General features: G+C 41.1%; 2 long non-coding RNA genes across 2 annotated transcripts; one reads left to right on the forward strand and one right to left on the reverse strand.

The window, feature by feature from the left end:
• Nucleotides 1-3,568: 3,568 nt before the first annotated feature.
• LOC135349526 (uncharacterized) lies at nt 3,569-6,905 on the reverse strand. Its single transcript, XR_010398932.1, has 4 exons — nt 5,921-6,905; nt 5,191-5,579; nt 5,002-5,124; nt 3,569-4,949 (listed from the first exon to the last, which is right to left on the reverse strand). It is a non-coding gene; the product is annotated as an uncharacterized LOC135349526 (long non-coding RNA).
• LOC135349525 (uncharacterized) lies at nt 6,703-9,369 on the forward strand. The gene is made up of 3 exons (XR_010398931.1): nt 6,703-6,984; nt 7,431-7,591; nt 7,995-9,369. It is a non-coding gene; the product is annotated as an uncharacterized LOC135349525 (long non-coding RNA).
• The last annotated feature ends 6,258 nt before the right edge of the window (nt 9,370-15,627 follow it).

Below are 15,627 nucleotides of genomic sequence, written 5' to 3' on the forward strand. Positions count from 1 at the left end.
AAAACAACGTTGTACGTTGTGCCTTATTTTGTCTTCATTTAGGATGATGTGATCCAAATTGTCTCCTTGTAATTCGTGGTATGCAGCGCAGTGGAGTAGGAACAGGGGGGGGGCAGGGGGTCACTTGAATCAGCCCACCCTTCCTGAGTTGAATAGGTGTTTTAACCAACCAATTGATCAAGGATAAAGCATGAATTTGTAAGCAGAAATAAAAAACCGCTTTTTTTGGACGCTTCATACTCTTGTTTTACAGTAACATGTTTTAACAATTCTGCTGTATATTAGTTCTTGTTCAGAGCTAATAAGCTTGTAGCTAGGCCGCAGCTAGTGTAGCTTTCTGTTTTAAAATCTCCAGTGCCGGGAGCGCCACTTGGGTAGTGCTTCGCACCACCCAAGTGGCCCCTCCAACCTTTTAACTGTTCCTACTCCACTGCAGCGGCAATAGCAAATAAACCACAGTTCTGCTGCCACTGCATGTTCTGTTGCTGAATAGAGGCCACAGACAGTAGAGGCCACAGACAGTAACAACCCATTGTGGCACTTGTACATTTGGGCGATTTGCTTTTACGCCAATACCATAACCCATAATAACGAAAAACGCTTCAATTGCGAACACGAAATCATGCAAATTATAACACATTAATTAATACGTACTGTTGAGGGAAAGCAAAAACATGGTGAGAGGCACTCGTTTTGTATTAGTTATGTGCATGTCCATTATAATTTTATCGTAGACTATAAATTGCAAAACAATAAGTGGGAATGACAATGAGCAACACAGAAATTATATATAGTGTTTTGTTTTCAAGAGCGTTAGCAACACAAGAGTTAGTGTATGTTTTGTTTTCCCTTTTTTCAAAAGGGCGTTGATTTGTTTCATTCGACCGGTTTCCGAGACCTTTGAGGTATGGCCTTCATCTCGCTTTTTTATTTTCGAGGAATCGCCAGTAGCCATATAACCCCGCGCTCATGCACCATCTGTCTTCGTTATTGGGACACTGCAGGGGTTAAACACACAAGAGTCGTCACATTGCATTCTCATAATCACACACACAGGCTTATAGCTAATGTACTGTACATAACTCCCCCCCCCCCCCAGGTAGGTAATGCACTGTAAACAACCTGTGTGTGTGTTAGGGGGCTTGGGGGCTTGGGAGTTGTGTACAGTACATTCTATAACGCGGAGTGTTTCACGCAAAAATTTTCGTTTCCAATCTATGGTAGATGCGACACTGGACTTCAACATAATTTTTCAACCTCAAAAGAAACCTCTGGCGCGATTATTTTTAACAAAATCCAATAAGTATGGTACAATGTACTTAGGGTATTGACACGCCCCCACGCCATGATCAACACCTAATGAACCAATCAGACTGACTGAGAGGATTGCATGGAGAGGATTACACCATGCATGTGTAACGCCCCCTACTTAACATTTGACCATGGACGGATGAATTAAACTATTAGACATTTCTTCCTATTAAAGTTTCCTAAACAAACTATCCAAGAATGTTCACAATTCAAGAATGTTCACAAATGGTCCTACAGCTACTTTTGTTATCTTCATTTTTGTCTCAGCGCCCGTGACGACACATACAGATCCAATAGCAGCGCTGATTGTACAGTAGTCCCTAGGGCCTTACATATATTGGAAGCGACCCCTGAAGTTCAACCATGACACACCTTAGATATTACCGATAGAGAGAGAGTATCGAACGTAATCTATCAACCCATCCAAGCCCCACCCCTGACATACGGGCAGTATAGGGGATTGGGTGGGGATTATACATTTTCAATTAATGAATGCCCAATGGGGTGGGGGTTCTTCATGTGTATAATCCCCTATCAATCCCTTGTATATATGGTGGGGGTACACTGGGGATTAACAGGGGATTTTGATTTTTTTGTCAGCTAATCTAGAGTCTATTAAAGGTCTCACAACTTTAGGTCAAAAAGCTGTAGTACTAAAATATCACTTGTCAACTCTATGATCTAATTATTACTGTCTGATTCATTCTGATTCATTCTACCCATTGTTTTAAAAATCTTTACTTGCATATATATACTTTATGTGAGTGTATAGATTGTACTATGGACCAACAAATTTTAATGTGATCACTGAAGCTTATAATTATTTTTTTTTGCAAACAAACGACAAAATACTTTTTAAATGGCTTTAAATGGCGTAATAACAATTAACAAGTTGATTTCATTGCATCTACGTACTAGTCCTGCGGTGGCTGGTTGAGGCTCGAGCACGGGTACACTGTGTGCTTGTTCCATAATCCTCACACACAATGTAATTATTACATATATTATATGGTATCAGCTCTTTGTAAGTCTGTGGAATTATAAATACAGACAACCCACCTCAATAGTGTACTTAATATTCGGTTCTGACAATCGAAGATGGGCCGGAGGTGTTGGTGCAGATGATGCCTGATTTTTTGCTTGGTTATTTATTCTGTGGATGTAACTGAAGTTCTGCAATGTTTTTATTAGCGCACAGGTATGAACTCGTCTGCAGTTGTCTCCTTAATTTGCAGGCCTCTTTTAGGAAGTGCGGCTTGAGATTGAGGCTACACGTGTCTGTGCGCGCCAGAGAGACAGAAACGTTGTGCGAGTACCTAGCAGGTGAAGGACAGCATGCAGATGTAATCTTGTGTGTACAGGAAAACAGGAAAACAGACTAACTGGAGCTGATTTCTTAGAGCTCACCAAAGATCAACTGAAAGCACAAGAATGGCAATTCAGAGGCTGATTGCTCCACCAGTACCAATAAATAAACTCAAGCTTCCGGATCCCAGATGCATGTAAGTTACTGATTTTTGAGTGTGTAAACGTGTAAGATGTAGGTATGTACGGAATTTCAGAATTTTAGCAGGACGGCAAGCAAAAATTAACAGACAGAGCAAACAGAGCTATAATTATGCAAAAATGACTATGCTTAAACATAATTATGCACTGCCTGCAAAAACCAAGTATTCGGAAAAAGGTGCTCAAAATCCTCAAAATCCTGCAAAATCTATAAATTTTACAAACTAAGCACTTTTTTTTCCCTGAGTACTATTCAGTAGCCCGTACATTATATTTTTAGTTTGCTATAGGTTAAAGTGGACATGTCATGTTGTCTGAAATTCCCACTATGTCCTCCCCACTATGTCCTCCTGTCCACTATGTCCTCCTGTACATGTTAATGGTACGAACTTATCACCTCATTATCACCTCAGGAAAGTGAAAGTGAAGCATGGGTTCACACCTTCAAGCTCCCTGAAGGTGTTTCACTAACCGCACAATCCGCACAATGAAAGCTCTCCGAAAGCTCTCCGAAAGGGGTTGATCACAAAGGCGGACATGTAGACTCTATGAGTTATTATTATTGCGAACTAAATTTTTGTTGTGTCCTAAATTGTTGTGTCCTAAATTGTTGTTGTGTCCTAAATTTGTTTTCTGTGCGTATATAGGAGTGATACATTTTAAAATGGCAAATGTACACTTCAGGCTCAGTTCAAGTCATTGTTCACATGGTCTGCATGATTTTAGGGTAAGAATAAGTTTAGAAATGGCCATCGCGGAGATGTAAGCGATACTGAGAATGACAAAGAAAACCAGAGACCAGTGGTAGGGTGAAGAAGCCCAGAATTGGATCAAAAGGTGTGTGTATATTTCTTCTGTGATATGCAGGCGAAGACAACTGTAACAATATTTTGTGTACTATAGTGATATGGGAGAAAAGCTGCAAGAAGAAATAGAGCTAGATATCCCAAGAGTATCAAAGGATCTTGTTTCACACACGTGGGACTGAGTGTGCATGCGCAGAAATTGTGCTGCAAGAGGTTGAAGTTCACGAATGGCTGCGCTTGACCTAGCCTCGAGACCAGGCCGATTAAAATACGTATTTTAATTCGAGGCTACGCTTGACCATGAAGTTGCAGCTTACAAATAGGTGCAACACTGTTGAATAGAAAGTTGTTCAGATGATACTACACAAGATTCTGAAGGAGAGATTGCAACAGCAAGTACGTAAAAGTAGATAACAATAAAGCTTTATTGCAAATCCACGAGTTGTTAGTTTGCAAACATTGAGCAGTTACAGCTGGAGTACACACATAGATGTAGCGAGGTTGAAGCCCTACCCTGCATGCGTGCTGCCTGCCCACATTTTTTCATTGTATCTTTATAATGAATATAGAGGTGAAGTTGAACAGTTCTTTGCTGATTGAATAAAATAATGAGGTGCATGCTAAAGTTGAACAGTTGTTTGCTGATTGAATAAATGAGTGATTATAGAGGTGCAAAAGTTGAACAGTTGTTTGCTAAATCTAAACTCTATCAACTCTATCAAGTCCATGCCACAGAATTTGGCTCAGGCTGGTCATCACTAATCTTAAAAATATGATGTTGAAAGAAAATCAGAAGTGTATTAAGTGCATTAAGGGTTTTTGGGTAGGCTATGTTAAAAACAGCAGTTTCCATATCCGCTGATTCAACAATGACTTTGCTTTCTGCACAAACAACAATCTGATAGGCTCCATCTGAGATTGACACAACAATGGACGGGGCAGGGGCAGGGGGTAAGTTGTTGATGTTTGATTCCAGATTTTCGTCAGCACAATTTCATAATGGCACACTTACAAGAAATTCAACAAGAAATTCATAAAGATCTTTATTGTAGCCAAGAATTGCTCAAAGAGCGTACAAAAAACCAAGTCATGATACGTTGTGCACTAAAGAGTGATTCACTGGCTTACCATTGTTTGTATTCATGAGAGTATTTAAACACTTGGTGAGAGTTTTTAACAGGTGTAACCATCAAGGAGCTTTTTAAAACATGGTCTTGCTGCCTCCGCTTCTGCCAGCTTGAACACTTTGTCCCTAAATTGCTGCCATTCAGGAATGAAACAGTGGTCCTTCGGAAGACTCAGAATCAGCTTGAGTTCCCTGTTTAACTGCAAAAACAACCAAACACTCCTGCGTTGTACAAGTCAAAATTTCACTCACCCGTGAAGATTGACCAAGTGGAAAAACATTGATCACATCTTTCAAGATCCATCATGCTTCTTCACTTTTGATACTCTTGGGATATCTAGCTCTATTTCTTCTTGCAGCTTTTCTCCCATATCACTATAGTACACAAAATATTGTTACAGTTGTCTTCGCCTGCATATCACAGAAGAAATATACACACACCTTTTGATCCAATTCTGGGCTTCTTCACCCTACCACTGGTCTCTGGTTTTCTTTGTCATTCTCAGTATCGCTTACATCTCCGCGACGGCCATTCCTAAACTTATTCTTACCCTAAAATCATGCAGACCATGTGAACAATGACTTGAACTGAGCTGAAGTGTACATTTGCCATTTTAAAATGTATCACTCCTATATACGCATCACTCCTATCAGAAAACAAATTTAGGACACAACAAAAATTTAGTTCGCAATAATAATAACTCATAGAGTCTAGATGTGATGTGATGTCCGCCTTTGTGATCAACCCCTTTCGGAGAGCTTTCATTATGCGGTTAGTGAAACACCTCAGGGAGCTTGAAGGTGTGAACCCATGCTTCACTTTCACTTTCCTGAGGTGATAAGTTGTACCATTAACATGTACAGGAGGACATAGTGGGAATTTCAGACAACATGACATGTCCACTTTAAATATATAATGTACGGGCTACTGAATAGTACTCGAGGAAAAAGTGCTTAGTTTGTAAAATTTATAGGATTTTGAGCACCTTTTTCCGAATACTTGGTTTTTGCAGGCAGTGCATAATTATGTTTAAGCATAGTCATTTCCTGCATAATTATAGCTCTGTCTGTTAATTTTTGCTTGCCGTCCTGCTAAAATTCTGAAATTCCGTACATACCTACATCTTACGTTTACATCTTACGTTTACACACTCAAAAATCAGTAACTTACATGCATCTGGGATCCGGAAGCTTGAGTTTATTTATTGGTACTGGTGGAGCAATCAGCCTGTGCAATCAGCCTCTGAATTGCCATTCTTGTGCTTTCAGTTGATCTTTGGTGAGCTCTAAGAAATCAGCTCCAGTTAGTCTGTTTTCCTGTTTTCCTGTACACACAAGATTACATCTGTGTGCTGTCCTTCACCTGCTAGGTACTCGCACAACGTTTCTGTGGACAGCGATGAGATTGATCGGGTAGCCATGCCAACGTTTCTGTCTCTCTGGCGCGCACAGACACGTGTAGCCTCAATCTCAAGCCGCACTTCCTAAAAGAGGCCTGCAAATTAAGCAGACGAGTTCATACCTGTGCGCTAATAAAAACATTGCAGAACTTCAGCTACATCCACAGATATAAATAACCAAGCAAAAAATCAGGCATCATCTGCACCGACACCTCCGGCCCATCTTCGATTGTCAGAACCGAATATTAAGTACACTATTGAGGTGGGTTGTCTGTATTTATAATTCCACAGACTTACAAAGAGCTGATACCATATAATATATGTAATAATTACATTGTGTGTGAGGATTATGGAACAAGCACACAGTGTACCCGTGCTCGAGCCTCAACCAGCCACCGCAGGACTAGTACGTAGATGCAATGAAATCAACTTGTTAATTGTTATTACGCCATTTAAAGCCATTTAAAAAGTATTTTGTCGTTTGTTTGCAAAAAAAAATAATTATAAGCTTCAGTGTTCACATTAAAATTTGTTGGTCCATAGTACAATCTATACACTCACATAAAGTATATAATTATATGCAAGTAAAGATTTTTAAAACAATGGGTAGAATGAATCAGACAGTAATAATTATTAAAAGTTGATCATAGAGTTGACAAGTGATATTTTAGTACTACAGCTTTTGACCTAAAGTTGTGAGACCTTTAATAGACTCCAGATGGTACCAAGAATTTCTCCCTTAAGACTCTCTTTGGTGTGTTTGATTTGGTTGCTAAAGCTCCTATCGCTAAAGCTCCTATCTTAAACGAAGAGGCACTTGAATTACCACGTCAAGGTAATGCACCTATCAATGTCAAGCCCCACCCCTGACATACGGGCAGTATAGGGGCATTAGTAGGGGGTTATACTGCTTTTAGCACTCACTTTCCCCCCAAGACAGGGGCTTTTGCATCAACATTTTTCCCAGTAATTTTGAGGGCGGGGCCAATGTTTGCGCATGCGCATCATAAAGTTGCCATGTGTTAGATTAGCTGACAAAAAATCAAAATCCCCTGTTAATCCCCAGTGTACCCCCACCATATATACAAGGGATTGATAGGGGATTATACACATGAAGAACCCCCACCCCATTGGGCATTCATTAATTGAAAATGTATAATCCCCACCCAATCCCCTATACTGCCCATATGTCAGGGGTGGGGCTTGACATTGATAAGTGCATAATGTTTGACCCTTTGAATATTGACCCTTTGAATATTGCGTTCCCATTTGTAATTGCAGGTGCAACTGCTGCACTAAGTTTGGCCGCCGCCTCACTTTGGGTCAATCAAGCGGCAAAAAAGGCTATTGGCTGTGAGGCCTATGAGAAGTGCCGGGGTAAAGATGAGCATGATACCCCCATCTCACCGGGGTTATATCTGGCTGGGTTAAATTGTTCTCAAGTAAGTGCCTTATGATTTTTGCCTGAAGTATGGGGGGTATGGGGGGGAAGTAATATCAAGAGTTTATGATAGAGAGAGTATCGAACGTAGGCATACTGTGTATCAGATGTATGCGGAGAGTATGCGGAGAGTAACGTGACTTCCTGTATCTTCCTGTATCTGTCACAAGCTTGGAATTTGCACACTGACCAATCCAAGTGTGGGTGATGTCGTCTATCAAGAAAGTAGATTACATCACCCACACTTGGATGGGTTGATAGATTTACTCTCTCTCTATCATAAACTCTTGGTAATATCTAAGGTGTGTCATGGTTGAACTTCAGGGGTCGCTTCCAATATATGTAAGGCCCTAGGGACTACTGTACAATCAGCGCTGCTATTATTTTATCAGATGTTGTCGCAGCTTCATAATATAACCGGCTATTTCAACAGATATGCCATGTGGAAAGTGAAATGCCAAGAAGCCAACAAATCATTGGGATCTGTATGTGTCGTCACGGGCGCTGAGACAAAAATGAAGATAACAAAAGTAGCTGTAGGACCATTTGTGAACATTCTTGAATTGTGAACATTCTTGGATAGTTTGTTTAGGAAGGTTTCCGTCCATGGTCAAATGTTAAGTAGGGGGCGTACACATGCATGGTGCAATCCTCTCAGTCCATCTGATTGGTTCATTAGGTGTTGATCATGGCGTGGGGGCGTGTCAATACCCTAAGTACATTGTACCATACTTATTCCATACTTATTGGATTTTGTTAAAAATAATCTCGCCAGAGGTTTCTTTTGAGGTTGAAAAATTATGTTGAAGTCCAGTGTCGCATCTACCATAGATTGGAAACGAAAATTTTTGCGTGAAACACTCCGCGTTATAGAATGTACTGTACACAACTCCCAAGCCCCCTTACACACACACAGAGGTTGTTTACAGTGCATTACCTACCTGGGGGGGGGGGGGAGTTATGTACAGTACATTAGCTATAAGCCTGTGTGTGTGTGATTATGAGAATGCAATGTGACGACTCTTGTGTGTTTAACCCCTGCAGTGTCCCAATAACCCAATAACCCAATAACGAAGACAGATGGTGCATGAGCGCGGGGTTATATGGCTACTGGCGATTCCTGATGAAGGCCGTACCTCAAAGGTCTCGGAAACCGGTCGAATGAAACAAATCAACGCCCTTTTGAAAAAAGGGAAAACAAAACATACACTAACTCTTGTGTTGCTATAACGCTCTTGAAAACAAAACACTATATGTAATTTCTGTGTTGCTCATTTGTCACTCCCACTTATTGTTTTGCAATTTATAGTCTACGATAAAATTATAATGGGCATGCACATAACTAATACAAAACGAGTGCTTCTCACCATGTTTTTGCTTTCCCTCAACAGTACGTATTAATTAATGTGTTATAAATTGCATGATTTCAAATTTGCAAAATATATAAGTGTTATAGTCTACGATAAAATTATAATGGGCATGCACATAACTAATACAAAACGAGTGCCTCTCACCATGTTTTTGCTTTCCCTCAACAGTACGTATTAATTAATGTGTTATAATTTGCATGATTTCAAATTTGCAAAATATATAAGTGTTCGCAATTGAAGCGTTTTTCGTTATTATGGGTATGGTATTGGCGTAAAATCAAATCGCCCAAAATAATGTACAAGTGCCACAATGGGTTGTTACTGTCTGTGGCCTCTATTCAGCACACAACATGCAGTGGCAGCAGAAACTGTGGTTTATTTGCTATTGCCGCTGCAGTGGAGTAGGAACAGTTAAAAGGTTGGAGGGGCCACTTGGGTGGTGCGAAGCACTACCCAAGTGCGCTGGAAATTTACTAGCTGCGGCCTAGCTACAAGCTTATTAGCTCTGAACAAGAACTAATATACAGCAGAATTGTTAAAAACATGTTACTGTCCAAAAAAAGCGGTTTTTTATTTCTGCTTACAAATTCATGCTTTATCCTTGATGAATTGGTTGGTTAAAACACCTATTCAACTCAGGAAGGGTGGGCTGATTCAAATGGCCCCCTGCCCCCCCCCTGTCCTACTCCTACTCCACTGCGCTGCATACCACGAATTACAAGGAGACAATTTGGATCACATCATCCTAAATGAAGACAAAATAAGGCACAACCTTGTACGTTGTTTTGAAATGAGAAACTAAAGAAGATTTTCGAAGTCAAAAGAACTGAATAGTCGCAAGAGACCAGAGAGATTTTCTAGCATTGTGATTACTATAATTATACTGCTCCTACGATGAAATGATACAGTTTGATATAACGTGCAACTCGTGGTATCATTATATGTATTAAAGTATCTCCACTCAATTGACTATATAGTTGTAGATCTAAATACATGTAGCATTTTTAGGCTTTCGTTATCTTCCACTGCTGTTTTTGTTTTTCATGTAATTATTTGCACTGTGTTGTTTTTGTTTTTCATGCACTGTTATAATTATTGTGATGGATGTTGTTGTTTCAAAATTGTATTGCTTTACAGTGGATGTGAAAATGTGAACAGAGTGTTTGACTAAGTGAAGTAACGATAGTTAAGGAACAGCTATAGACTAAGACAATCACTTGTACAGGCCTCTCACAGACAACAGTCTTGATTGATTGTATATAGTATATAGTCACTGCATGGTGCAGTCTTTGAGGATGTACTTAGTATAGCCATCCGCTGAAATCTAAATTTGGGGGGAGTCATTCGTGACTAGGAGTCAGTGACCGGGGGAGTAATTTACTCCTAGGCATGAGTGACCGGGGGTCACTGGTGACTAGGTAGGAGTGACCGGGAGTCATTATTTAGGGGAGTCACTCGCGCCTATGACGAACAATATTGCATACTATAACTATATCAATTCATAGTTCGAGTCCAAGTCCACATTCGAGATCAAATGAACAATATTGCATACTATATAAAGTTCTATATCAATTCAGAGTTCGAGTCAGATGAATGGACCCATTACGTGGTGGGTGAACTTTAATGACCCAATCCCATCCGCGGTCAGAAGCTTTCCCAAAGTCAACCCAAGCACTCAACCCCCCAATTCAGCATGGTTGTGGATGAGAATGAGAATACTTGGGACGTCCGAATGGACATTTCTTGCCATCTGATGAAACAAGCCGCTAATACGCCTACCGTTTGCATCGCGCACTACAGAACCTGGGGAATGCTGGACTACAACTGTGTCCAGCCAATCACTGAGATTTTGTTTGGACCCTGCTGCGGTGATCCCTATTGTAAATAAACAAGCTGTATAATTATAATAAGAGTTTAGCACTGGTATCCCTGGCCACTGGTATCCCTGGCCCCAACATCAAGGCGGCCACTGCTGGCAATCCCAAACATTGATGGATGTCGTTGTCACTGCTGAACAAGATTATTATCCCTGGGTCGTCTTCGTCGGTTCCTTTCTAAAGAAGAGACACAAGATGAAACAACTTCAGAGGTAGGCAAAACAATCCTGCTACAGAGTAATTCCCTAGTGCAGCAACTTACACAATTTGCCTTGCTCAATGTATTAGAACTGAAGGGGGAAAAAAACAGGATACCATATCAAAAATTTCCAGGATACTGTGTTATAGCTATACGGTCTTTGAACTGATACGGTCTTTGAACTGAACTGATTGAGATAACTACATTTAAGTCACAATAGCATGGCATTGTAACAGCTTACAATAATATGCTAGTAATACGTGACAATGTGGTATGCAACTGGGAAACGCTCAGCATGAAACTAGATAACACATATTTTCACTCATGTTTAATCCTTTAGGATGGGCTTCGGATGAGTGCTATACACCCCAAATACTGACTCTAATACAATAGAGCCCTAACCATATCATAGTGGAGGCCATCCTGGACGTTCACTAGGTCCGAGTTGCTGGTGGGAGAGAAAGTGATGTGCCATTATTATGTGCTTACACATAGCATAGCAAGAGGACATGCGCACCGAGGCATACAGTAGTGTGTTTGTGTGTCTGTCTGTAAAACATCTCTTACTTGCCTTTATTAGAGGCCTTAAATTGCCTTTAATTGCCTTTATTAGAGCAAACAGAAACACTTCACACTATCTATAGAGTGCACCAATTGAGCACATTGCGCATTAGCAAGCCTGCTAAGACAGCATATGATTTTTGAGGGTTCATACAATCTCGAAAAAAAGCACTACCGTAAAACCTCGATTTAAGGCGACACTTTTAAATAATTACGTTTTGTAATTATACTGTCCTACCTGCCCTATTGGACCTTATTTGCCAGACAAACGAACGTAGCAAACGAACGTAGTTTCTTCTTCTTGCTCTTAGCTGGATTGTGGCCTTCTAGTGCCAAAGTCCGAATGAATGTGACCTGCCCTACTAGAATGTGCAGGCGCAGGCCTCTGTTCAGCTTGGGTGCTCGTACTAGGACTGTTCACTGCCAAGGCTTGCTTGTGCTTGGATAGGCCTGCTGCTTGCGCATGCGCAAAATTATTGGATAATATTCCCGTAATGTTTCCCATTAAACTGAATAATTATATCCTGAATAACAAACATATACAGACAAAGAATACTCTTGAGCTATAATTCATAGCTAGCTAGCTAGAGACAGAGCTGTATTGGTTACAGCATAGTCGACTTTCACCAAGGTTAGTGTCACCAAGGTTAGTGTCAGATGGGCGTGGCCTATGCCTTCCCCTCCGTTCAGAGGACATAGTAGGCTAAGGGTAGCATGCTATCACACGGGCAATTCGTAGTGACGTCATTGTTTTACTGAGCAAAATACAATGGTATCCGAATTACCCGAATTACACACTTTCTGGGGTGCATGCGCAAACAGTCGACCTCTCTTAGCGGCCTGGAATCGAGGCATTGATCCACGAGGTGGCTCGTTGTAATTTTGGGTACTTAATTTTTTTTGGGTACTTAATTTAAATCTAGATCTAACATAAATTGGAACGATTACATAATTTTGGGTATTAAAAAAATATTTGGGTACTCAGCTTGCGGGGCCAAATTTAAAAATTCACCATTCAAATAAAAGGCAACATTTTGGCACTAATCACCCTCCTGAGGAAGGCATGGAAGGCATGGAAGGCATGGAAATCATCTCCAGTAAAGAAATTCCAGTAAAGAAATTCTCAGGCACCTCCATGTCCTCCACCCTCCTCCTCATGCTATTAAAAATATTCTATCTTCATGTACTAAGGTTTGGCACATGGCAAAATGTACTGCGCATGTGCAGATAGGTCCAGTCCAGTAGTCCAGTCCAGCTTAGTTAGATCCCTGGAATCCTGATTACAACATGCCAAGATTCTGCACTCTACGGTCAACTTCAGTAAGTTAAGTAGAGTGTCATGTGACCACCCCCACTAGAGCAGACCCACGCACGTGATAAACAATGTGTATGAATCTCCACAAAACCAAAGTCATGTTCAACACACACAGGACTATCCACAGGTCTATCATTAACTACGCTTCTACATTTTCAACCTCTACTCTAGCACGACAGCGCAGCCACAACTGCACCCAACTACTGACCGTCTTCCGTCAAACAAAATAACTGTTGAAATTGTTAACTGTTGAAATTGTGAAATTGTGAATGGCCCAAATACCCAACATGCGGAAGCCGAGTTCAATTTCCGGAAAAATTCGAATTCGAAGGGACATGAAAAAAATGTGTTGAAGCGGATGTGGTGTGAAGCGGATGTGCTTAAATTTAAGTCATAGGAGTGCATCATAAAAAGTATTATTATTCTATGCTGCCATGCGGTGCTCCATATATATGGACAAAGACAATATATGGACAAAGACACCCTGGGCGTTTGGCATTTAATGAAGTAAATACGGTACATCTTTGTTTTTTTCTTCATTTTTGCTATTACTTTTTTGTTCGTTTTCTTTGCGTGGTGGTGTGCAAGTACTTTTAAGTTACACTAGTTTTTAAGTTATCAGGATGTAAGTCGTCAGTGAGTACACCACACGGTGTAGGGCGATGTTTCTCAGTTCAGAGTTTTCGTGGTAAACTTGTGTGTGGTAAGCCTCAAACACTCCTCTCCGGTTGGCAGGTACACTTGCATGGAGTACACGATTACATTGCAATGGCCTAACGTTGCCTGTAACAATTGCCTGTAACAATTGACGATTAGTACAAAGTACAAACAAGTTTACCTTGGATCTCCAGGAGCTACTGTTTTGAGCTAAGCGTAGGTTTCACCCACATGACTTCTTGATGAAACAAAAGCTTTCGGATTACCGATCGGACTGGTATGCTTTTACTATTGCTTGAACTTCAACTTCAATATTTTTCTCTTTTAGCCATTACGTCGCTTAACCCTTTCCCGGCTTTGGACGACATATGCTACCGACATTTTCAAAATTTCATTGTGCGGGCGCACTGTAGGTACCAGCTCTTTCAGGCTTGCCTTGAGGTACGCTTTGTGCAGTACTGTCGAAAAAGAAAAGTAAGTGACCGTTTGATGACGACTTCAAGATCTTACCTCAGTGAGCTGCTCGACAGTGAAATGTCGTGAGAATGTCGATGTTGTTAAGTGAGATGGGACAGTGACTGGGATCATAGCTAGGTAGGAAGCTACGAAAATAAAGAGCCTCAAGGTAAGAGCCTCAAGGTGTACTACAGACTTTGCTTAGTCTAGTTAGTATACAGTAGTGGAGCCACCATTAAACTTGTAAACCTGTGTGTAGGCGAAGAAAACGTTAAGTTTTGGCAGATCCCATGTCACCATGAGAACATTGAGAACACTTATTGAGAACACTTACTTCATGTGGGCAGACCAAAGGAAACACTGTGCCAATATCTGCCATATGGCACAGGTCAAGCATGGCATAGTATGGCTGAAGTTACCTAAAGCCCATCCTCCACCCAGTAACCGTCCCTTTTATAGTATAACAGTAGATTCAGTGGTAGGTAGAAAACGTTTTTCATGCGTCGTGCATTCCACAGCGTAGTAAGTAGTAGAGTGATGTGTACACAAAAAGGTAGGAATGCACAAGGAATGCAACAAATCACAGGTGCTCGAGGCCATGTGGCACTAGTCACTTCGTGCATAATTGTTTGTAAACAATCACTTGGGGGTGGTCAGTTGCTAGGTAATAATCCCGCTACCTGTAGGAAATAGTTACGAGTGGTTATGGATTTTTAAAGAAAAACGTGTATTTAATTTCTTGTTTTGGGGTGGCGTATGGGCGTATGGAAACTTGTTCAAAAGAGCAGTTTGATATAGAGCGGCATTTTCACATGTTGCTTGACATGCGTCGGCTCGTAGATGCTGGTCGTCTGTCTCGTCTTTGGGCAAACAATTCTTGTCCTAGTAAATCTACTGTTCAATGCTGTTCAATGCTGCTTCTTCTTTTAGGGTACGGGCAGCTTCGTTTCATCTTCAGGGTCAGCCTTGGGTACAGTCTTCAATCGTGTTGCTGTAACACTTCCACTGGGATGGTTCTTCTCCATCAAATGTCACGGTGCTTGGGACTGGATCCAATAATCAGAGGTTGGGCCGCGGAACAGGAACAGTGGCAGTAGCAGCGAGGTGAAGCAGCGAGGTGAGCCAGGATACGTAATACGACAATACGTTTGTTGACTACACCAACATATTATATAATTATATATAGCCATAGCGTTCTGAAAAAATTTTTTTTACCATCAGTAACGATTGCGTAACTAACAATAGATACAAAAAGTGTCTGATGTCTGTGGCTACTGCTGGGCAAAATTGGAGGTGCACACTCAGAGAAGAGAACATTCCTTCCCTGTCGAGGTCAGGGGCCTCATCTTGGCTCACTTCGCTGCTACACAAGGGAGCATTCCATGATGCTCTAGCTCTCTAGGTACAACTGGCAGCCTATCCGCACCCCGCTATCGTGTGGTTGTGGAGCCAAGTTCTCTGTAGAACACGTCCTCTCCTGGCTTCCCCTCACTAAGGCATAATGAAATCAGGGATAATCTCCTAAACTGAGCAACGTCAGTATTGAACCAGAGCTATCACTGGCCCAAAGGTGCTACATCTAACTCAGCGACTGGACGTCGC

This window comes from Halichondria panicea, chromosome 16 (genome assembly GCF_963675165.1).
Source record: "Halichondria panicea chromosome 16, odHalPani1.1, whole genome shotgun sequence".
Lineage (NCBI taxonomy): Eukaryota > Metazoa > Porifera > Demospongiae > Suberitida > Halichondriidae > Halichondria > Halichondria panicea.